This window comes from Podarcis raffonei, chromosome 11 (genome assembly GCF_027172205.1).
Source record: "Podarcis raffonei isolate rPodRaf1 chromosome 11, rPodRaf1.pri, whole genome shotgun sequence".
In the NCBI taxonomy this organism is placed as follows: domain Eukaryota; kingdom Metazoa; phylum Chordata; class Lepidosauria; order Squamata; family Lacertidae; genus Podarcis; species Podarcis raffonei.
Window position 1 is genome coordinate 26,740,459 of NC_070612.1, and position 6,730 is coordinate 26,747,188.

At 42.0% G+C, this 6,730-nt stretch overlaps 1 long non-coding RNA gene across 1 annotated transcript; it reads right to left on the bottom strand.

The window, feature by feature from the left end:
- Positions 1-1,613: 1,613 nt before the first annotated feature.
- LOC128423556 (uncharacterized) lies at positions 1,614-6,730 on the bottom strand. The gene is made up of 3 exons (XR_008332796.1): positions 6,538-6,730; positions 2,263-2,643; positions 1,614-1,873 (listed from the first exon to the last, which is right to left on the bottom strand). It is a non-coding gene; the product is annotated as an uncharacterized LOC128423556 (long non-coding RNA).

A 6,730-nucleotide genomic window follows, 5' to 3' on the forward strand; every position in this document is an offset into this window, starting at 1 on the left:
GTATTGCTGTTGTTTTAAATCCAAACCTAATCTTCATCCACACATAGATTTCAGGAGGAAAATCCATACATTATTAAAAGAATGAAAATGAAAACAGCATAATGAAATATAAAGCAATCAACCAGAAACAATTCAGGCCTCTAAAATAATTTAGCTCGGAGGTGGGGGTGTCACATAATACAGATTTGTCAGTGTAAAGATGGTCGATCAACGTAAAACATTTTAATTAATCAACTACCTTAGAATTTTGGAGTCAGGGTGGTTGCTGCCTCTGCCTCCAGGAGAAACTTCAAAATAAGGAGATAACCAACTTGGCCCCATCTGTAAGCAGGAAAAACAGCAGCTGTCTGAAAGAACACTCAACTGCAAGTGCCTGTTGCTCTGCAACTGCAGAATTAAGTGGGTTGTGCGCAATCCCTGGCCCCCATGCATCAGGCAAAAAAACAAGAGCCATCAACTGTTATTTGAACAAGAACACCAGCAAGGGAAGCCCGGCCTGAAAATGCCCACTCACAGCTTACCGTTTTGTATTGTACTGAATAACTAATCTCCCTCCTCCACATATTCCCCTCCACTTTCTTTGTATGTCTTGTGTTTTTAGTTTGTAAGCCAGATTGGGGGGGGGGGTGCGCGCCTTAATGTTTTAACTGATGTGGGGCCACTTTGAGAAGCAATTATTGTCTGAAAGGTAGGATAAAAAGACAGTAGTAAACAAACAAACATGTCTATGGAAGATTGGAAGGGTGGGTGGGGTGGGTGTTTTGTAATTGCATTTATCTCCATGTGGGTGTTTTAATGTACCCCAATTCTTTTGCTAGTACAGTAGACCCTCGGGTTACGTTACCTTCAGGTAACATAACTTCCGGGTTGTGAACGCGGCAAACCCGGAAGTGTATACTTCCGGGTTTTGCAGCGTGTGCATGTGCAGAAACGCTCTATCGTGCCGTGCACGTGTGCAGAAGCGGTGCCTCTAGATGCGGACTTTTTGGGGTACATATGGACCCCCGGAATGAATTACAGTGGTGCCTCGCAAGACGAAAAGAATCCGTTCTGCGAGTCTCTTCGTCTAGCGGTTTTTTCATCTTGCGAAGCAAGCCCATTGACGGATTAGTGGATTAGCGCTATTAGCGGCTTTTAGCGGCTTTTAGCGGCTTATCGGATAAGCGGCTTAGCGGCTTAGAATAAGGGGGGGGGAGGAAAAAAAACCCGCAGGAACTCGCAAGACATTTTCGTCTTGCGAAGCAAGCCCATAGGAAATTCGTTTTGCGAAGCACCTCCAAAACGGAAAACTCTTTCGTCTAGCGAGTTTTCCGTCTTGCGAGGCATTCGTCTTGCGGGGCACCACTGTAAATTCATATCCAGAAGGTCCACTGTATAACATTACATGGTCATAGTAGCTAGGAGTCGAATCTGGGAGTTTAGGGTTCAAACTAAGCTCCACTCCTCCTCCAATGCTGACTATTTCAACCCTTCTCAATCAGTCAGTGTATCATTCATAATATACTATTGTTCATATCCAGATGTATATGTTGCAATCTACATCTTAAGAAAATCAGAAACCCAACACTGCAAACTTGTAAGTTTGATTATTTACTTATTTAGGATGTTTATGCTATATAGCTCTGACAGGTTCTCAAGGGATTACAAGGGATTTTCAGCCTAAAAATTACATTCAGGTTTGTAACAGAAATATCATCGTGCCAGGATTATTCATTTGGCATGTTGAGCCCTCCTCCTTGGTCTTCTCTGGTGCTGAGCTTTGACCTCTGCCTATTAGGCAGCAGAACCCACTGAATTTCCTTTGAGGCAAGTGCGTGGGGCCAAGCAGCTGGAAATTGCTCAGCCCATGATGGAGTCAAGTCTTCCCTTTCTCCTAAGTGAAAACAAGAACAGAATACCGAATTAAATAATGAAGAAAAAAGGAAATTTGATTACCATGCATAGCACACTTGGTAATGGATAAGTCTGGTTTGAGTCTAATAGTTTATTCATATTCATTTATATGCTTAAACAATTGGAACCAAGAGAAACTAGAAAAAATAGGTTGAATCCAACTCAGTTCTCACTGAAATTAATGGACCTATACCATATAGAACTTACCTGTATACAACCCAAAAAACGTTATAGAGAAATAGTTTCTGTATACAGTGCATCTTTTTCCGAGCTGATTATGTTTCGATGACAGCTATTCATGAATGTGATTCACTTACAACAACTCTATGGGGAAAACATGACTATTCACATACCACCTTGTATGTATACTGTTAGATTTTCTGGAAGCGAAATCATGTGCAGAAGTTGTGCTGTAGTTGTGCTTGCAAACCCCTGATGCAGTCAATGTATTCATGAGGTGACATCTGCTGAAAGCCTCAAAGACATGATTGGAAGAGAATCAACTCATTAGTGGTGAGCAGGAACCTTTCCTGGTGTGTGATGGCTGGGGGTGTTCTTTCAAGCTACCAGTTTGTATAGAATGCAAGTCTTCATACAGAAAGTTGTTCCTACTGGAGAGATAACTTTCTGAATGCTAACTGCAGCATTCTTTTCTTCTTCAGCCTGCAGAGACATAACTTGCAGCACATCTGGGCTGTTCCTACTTCCCAAAGCAGTAGTCTGAAGCAGACGTGTTTGCTATTAACAACCCTGTAGGAAATGGAGATATTAACAAAATGAGATTACATTTATACTGTTGATTGGTCAAGGAATTTGGATTTACATCTGTGAGAGATCAATATTATTTTAACAATGAATAATCTTGTGGCATTTTAAGGACTAACAAATTTATTATGGCATCAAATTTGGCCTAGGGTTCACTTCCATCACATGCATGAAATGTCATACTGAATTTTATATATCCATCACACATAGATATTTCTTGCAATTGCACTATTTTAGAACTTCTATGCTGTTTTATTTGACTAGTTTATTACACATTTTAATTATGGCTGTTCTGATGTTTAGATATAATTGTATTTCACTCTTTATATTAATTACAGCCAGCTATACTTTATACTTTGGTTGCATACTTGTTATTTGAGAATGATCTTGGTATTGCTTCTTGAAATGATAGGCGGTGTATAAATTATTTTAATAATATATTTGGAGGGAGGGGAAAGTGAGAGGAGGGAAGACAGAGGGAAACAAAGGAAAGAACAGTTGCAATTATGTAACAGTAAAATAGCTTTAGGGCTCATCCACACTTTTGCTTGACCTGTATTTTGATTGTATTGTGTACCGATTATTCCCTTACTGCCCAGCCGGACAAGGCAGCAGCCAGTGGCCAGCCAGCCACTGAGGTACTGCCCTCCAGGAGGGACTACTGATTGGCCCATTTGAAAATACCTTTTTGGGCGGGAAGACTGCCCCAAAGATCCTGCCAGCTGAGGGGTATTCCCTTCCAACTGCTGGCAAATGTGTGTGCCTAGGCCAGTGGGTAAGTGGGCCAAGAGCTGGGGGCCGCAACCGTCATCCACCAGGAAAGCGGTGAGCAGCTATTATTTCCCCTAGGTCCAAGAGCTTTTCTTGTTGTTCCATGGCTGTGCCTTGTGAAAATCTTATCTTACTTGTTGAATTGAAGCTCAGCTAAATAAAATCTCTCTTTGGATTTTCCATGTACCTGATGAGATCCAATTCAATAAGTTAGATCAGGTTTTTGCAAGGCATAGCCCTGGAACAAGAAGAAAAGCTCTTGAACCTGGAGAATTCATTGGTACACACTACAATCAAAATACAGATCACGCAAAAGTGTGGGTGAGCCCATGGTGACCATTAACAAGGTATATATACAGTAGTGGGATAAAAATTCATAATACGAATTTTCTCATAAATTGCTCACACTTGAATTTCCCTTTGGTATTTCTTTGTTCCAGAATGGCTACTTGTAAGGTCAGTAGGTGAGTGCCCTTTGAGGCTGAAATGTTATCCCAAAGCTCCGTGTTTCTATCTGCTCCTGTCCATGAGTCTGGATGATCATGATCACCTCCAAATTTGAAGAGAAGGTGTAGAGGGGACCATAGAGGAACATGAGCAAGCCCTTTGGCTGCTGCCAGGGCCACCACTATGCTCCCCTGTTGTCCTTTCAGAATGGGCTTTCATACCTATGTACACGCATAGAGTTTATCAACATGAGGAGTGAGCACAGCACACTCAGGCTTCATCTTCATGCAAAAAAGCTCTTTGCACATACATTGGTATACAAATATAACTCCTCACCTTGTGTGAATGCATGGACATGGAGAGAGGGTGGTGGTGGGACTTGCCTGTATGGCCCTGTGACCACTTCCACATCTTTCAACACATGAACTCCCCCAATATCATCAGTATATCTCAGGTAGAGGAGAGGTACAACTAACCTGCATGGCAAGGATATCCACCATGTACAAAGACTATACTCATCTATTACATAGGGATATATAACACCACTAGACTGAGGCTAGTCTGAGTACTGCTCTAATGTAGGGGTGGCAAACTTGCCCATTTGGCCTATGGGGCTATTTTCCCCAAACCACACCCACCTTCCCACACCTAACATCAGAAAGCAGGATTGAACTGCCTGTGCATGAGCTGATTAGAATCTAATGGAAAAGCAGGCCCAAAGTTTGCATTTAATTGTCCCTAAGCCTCACAGAGTAATTACACAATTTGCAGTGTAGGAGATGAACTCATTAGTTGAACTTTGTATGGCATGGCCACCGTAGCCAGCCAGGCCTAAAACAGGAAAGATGAATAATCATACTTTCCATAGGAAACAGGCAGTCTGCACAATATCTGACATAATTCAGTGTTATACTGTTTGCGTCTTCTTTACTTAAAATAACACGTTAGGGCATTACCAGTGGCAGCTGTGTGGTACAGAAGTTAAAATATGAAACTTGACTATGTATTTCGGGTTAAACCGAAGACCACAGTGCCATCATGGCGTGGTTGATTATAGACATACATGCATACTGTAAACAGGAATTCCAGTGCTAACTTTAAGAAAATTGAGACAAAAAAATTGCTAAGGAGTATAGAAGAATGAAGGGATGTGGGTGGCACTGTGGTCTAAACCACAGAGCCTAGGCTTGCTAATCAGAAGGTCGGCGGTTCGAATCCCCGCGATGGGGTGAGCTCCTGTTGTTCGGTCCCAGCTCCTGCCAACCTAGCAGTTCGAAAGTACATCAAAGTGCAAGTAGATAAATAGGTACCACTCTGGTGGGAAGGTAAACGGCATTTCCGTGCACTGCTCTGGTTCGCCAGAAGCGGCTTAGTCATGCTGGCCACATGACCCAGAAGCTGTACGCCGGCTCCCTTGGCCAATAAAGCGAGATGAGCGCCGCAACCTCAGAGTTGTCCGTGACTGGACCTAATGGTCAGGGGTCCCTTTACCTTTTTATAGAAGAATGATTGTTTCTCTTGATGAGGAAATACTGCAGCTTGCATGGGGGGGGGGGAGAATAACAATCAGTAGTCACATTACCAGAAACACAATTCTTGCAGCTGTTGTGATATTGTGTGATACAATGTAAAATCAGCAGAAACCAAGGGAGTCCCAGGGGATCCTAGGATACGGAATATATCTCCTCCAAGTTTTCATTTAGGTATAGATGCCATGAACAGTAAATTAAACATGTTAATACTCAATTAATTGCACACATCTGAACCTGAAACCTGTTATCAGTTTTATCTGTATGTTAATGCCTCTACCATCCAATGGACATGCCATGTTAGAATATATCCCACTTTCTGAGGTGTTTGCTTCCCATATTGATCAGGGTTTGAAATACAACATAAAAGTCATACAGGGTCCAAACACACCTCTCAGAAACATTCTGTAATCCAGCTATTATAGGCAGCACCATAGTTATACTGTGGGGATTGATTTGGAAGGCTCTATGTTCAGGATCTTCTAGGTAAGCCCTGTTTTCAAATCCCTGTGTTCCTAGCCTCCAGCTCATTGCCCAGGGCAACTTCATATCTCCTATCCATTTTTGTATTTGTACTGTTATTTGTGGTAGCTCAGTTATTTCAGCTGCACTTGCAACTTGTGAAAAATAAAACCAGTGCAGATGGTCCCTGTACTTACTGCTTCAGTTCTGAGTGTCAAGAGCAGCTTAGGACAGTAGAGTCCATAGCTAATTGTCCTCTCCTTACTGGGGGAAATAAGAAGAGCTCTAAAGGAGCTGATGGCTTTTTAGAAGTTGAGCCAGGTACGTATCCAATCAGTCAGATAAATATTTCTCCTTCCAGAACAAGACTTTACGACACTGAGACAGGAATCTATTAGTTGAGACTTCCCCTAATATCACATTGCTATTCTAAAAAGGATTTTTTGCCTAGCATGGAGCTGTTAAACAAAAAAGGAGCCATTCTGGTCCCTAGCCCCAGTAGCAAGCTGATTGACAGACTCATGCATGCATTTCTGAACTGAACCAGAAAGTCCATTAAAATATGAGGTGGTGCCAGTGGCCAATATCTCTATCAATTCAACAAATGTGTGGTCACACCTTTGGCTAAAATGTGGATGTCCACAAACAGGCGCTTGAAGAATTTGCACACCCCTTGCCAATAGCTTATGTCTTCTAGAGAGATTTGCTTCACATTTGAGAATCCTAGCATAGAACAGGATCATGCTGTAGAACAAGAATAAAAAGTCATATGAATTGAATATCCATCTCATTACAGGTAAATGAATTTGTGAACTGCCCCAAGGATATGGCTATTTGGGCAATGTATAAACACCATAAATAGA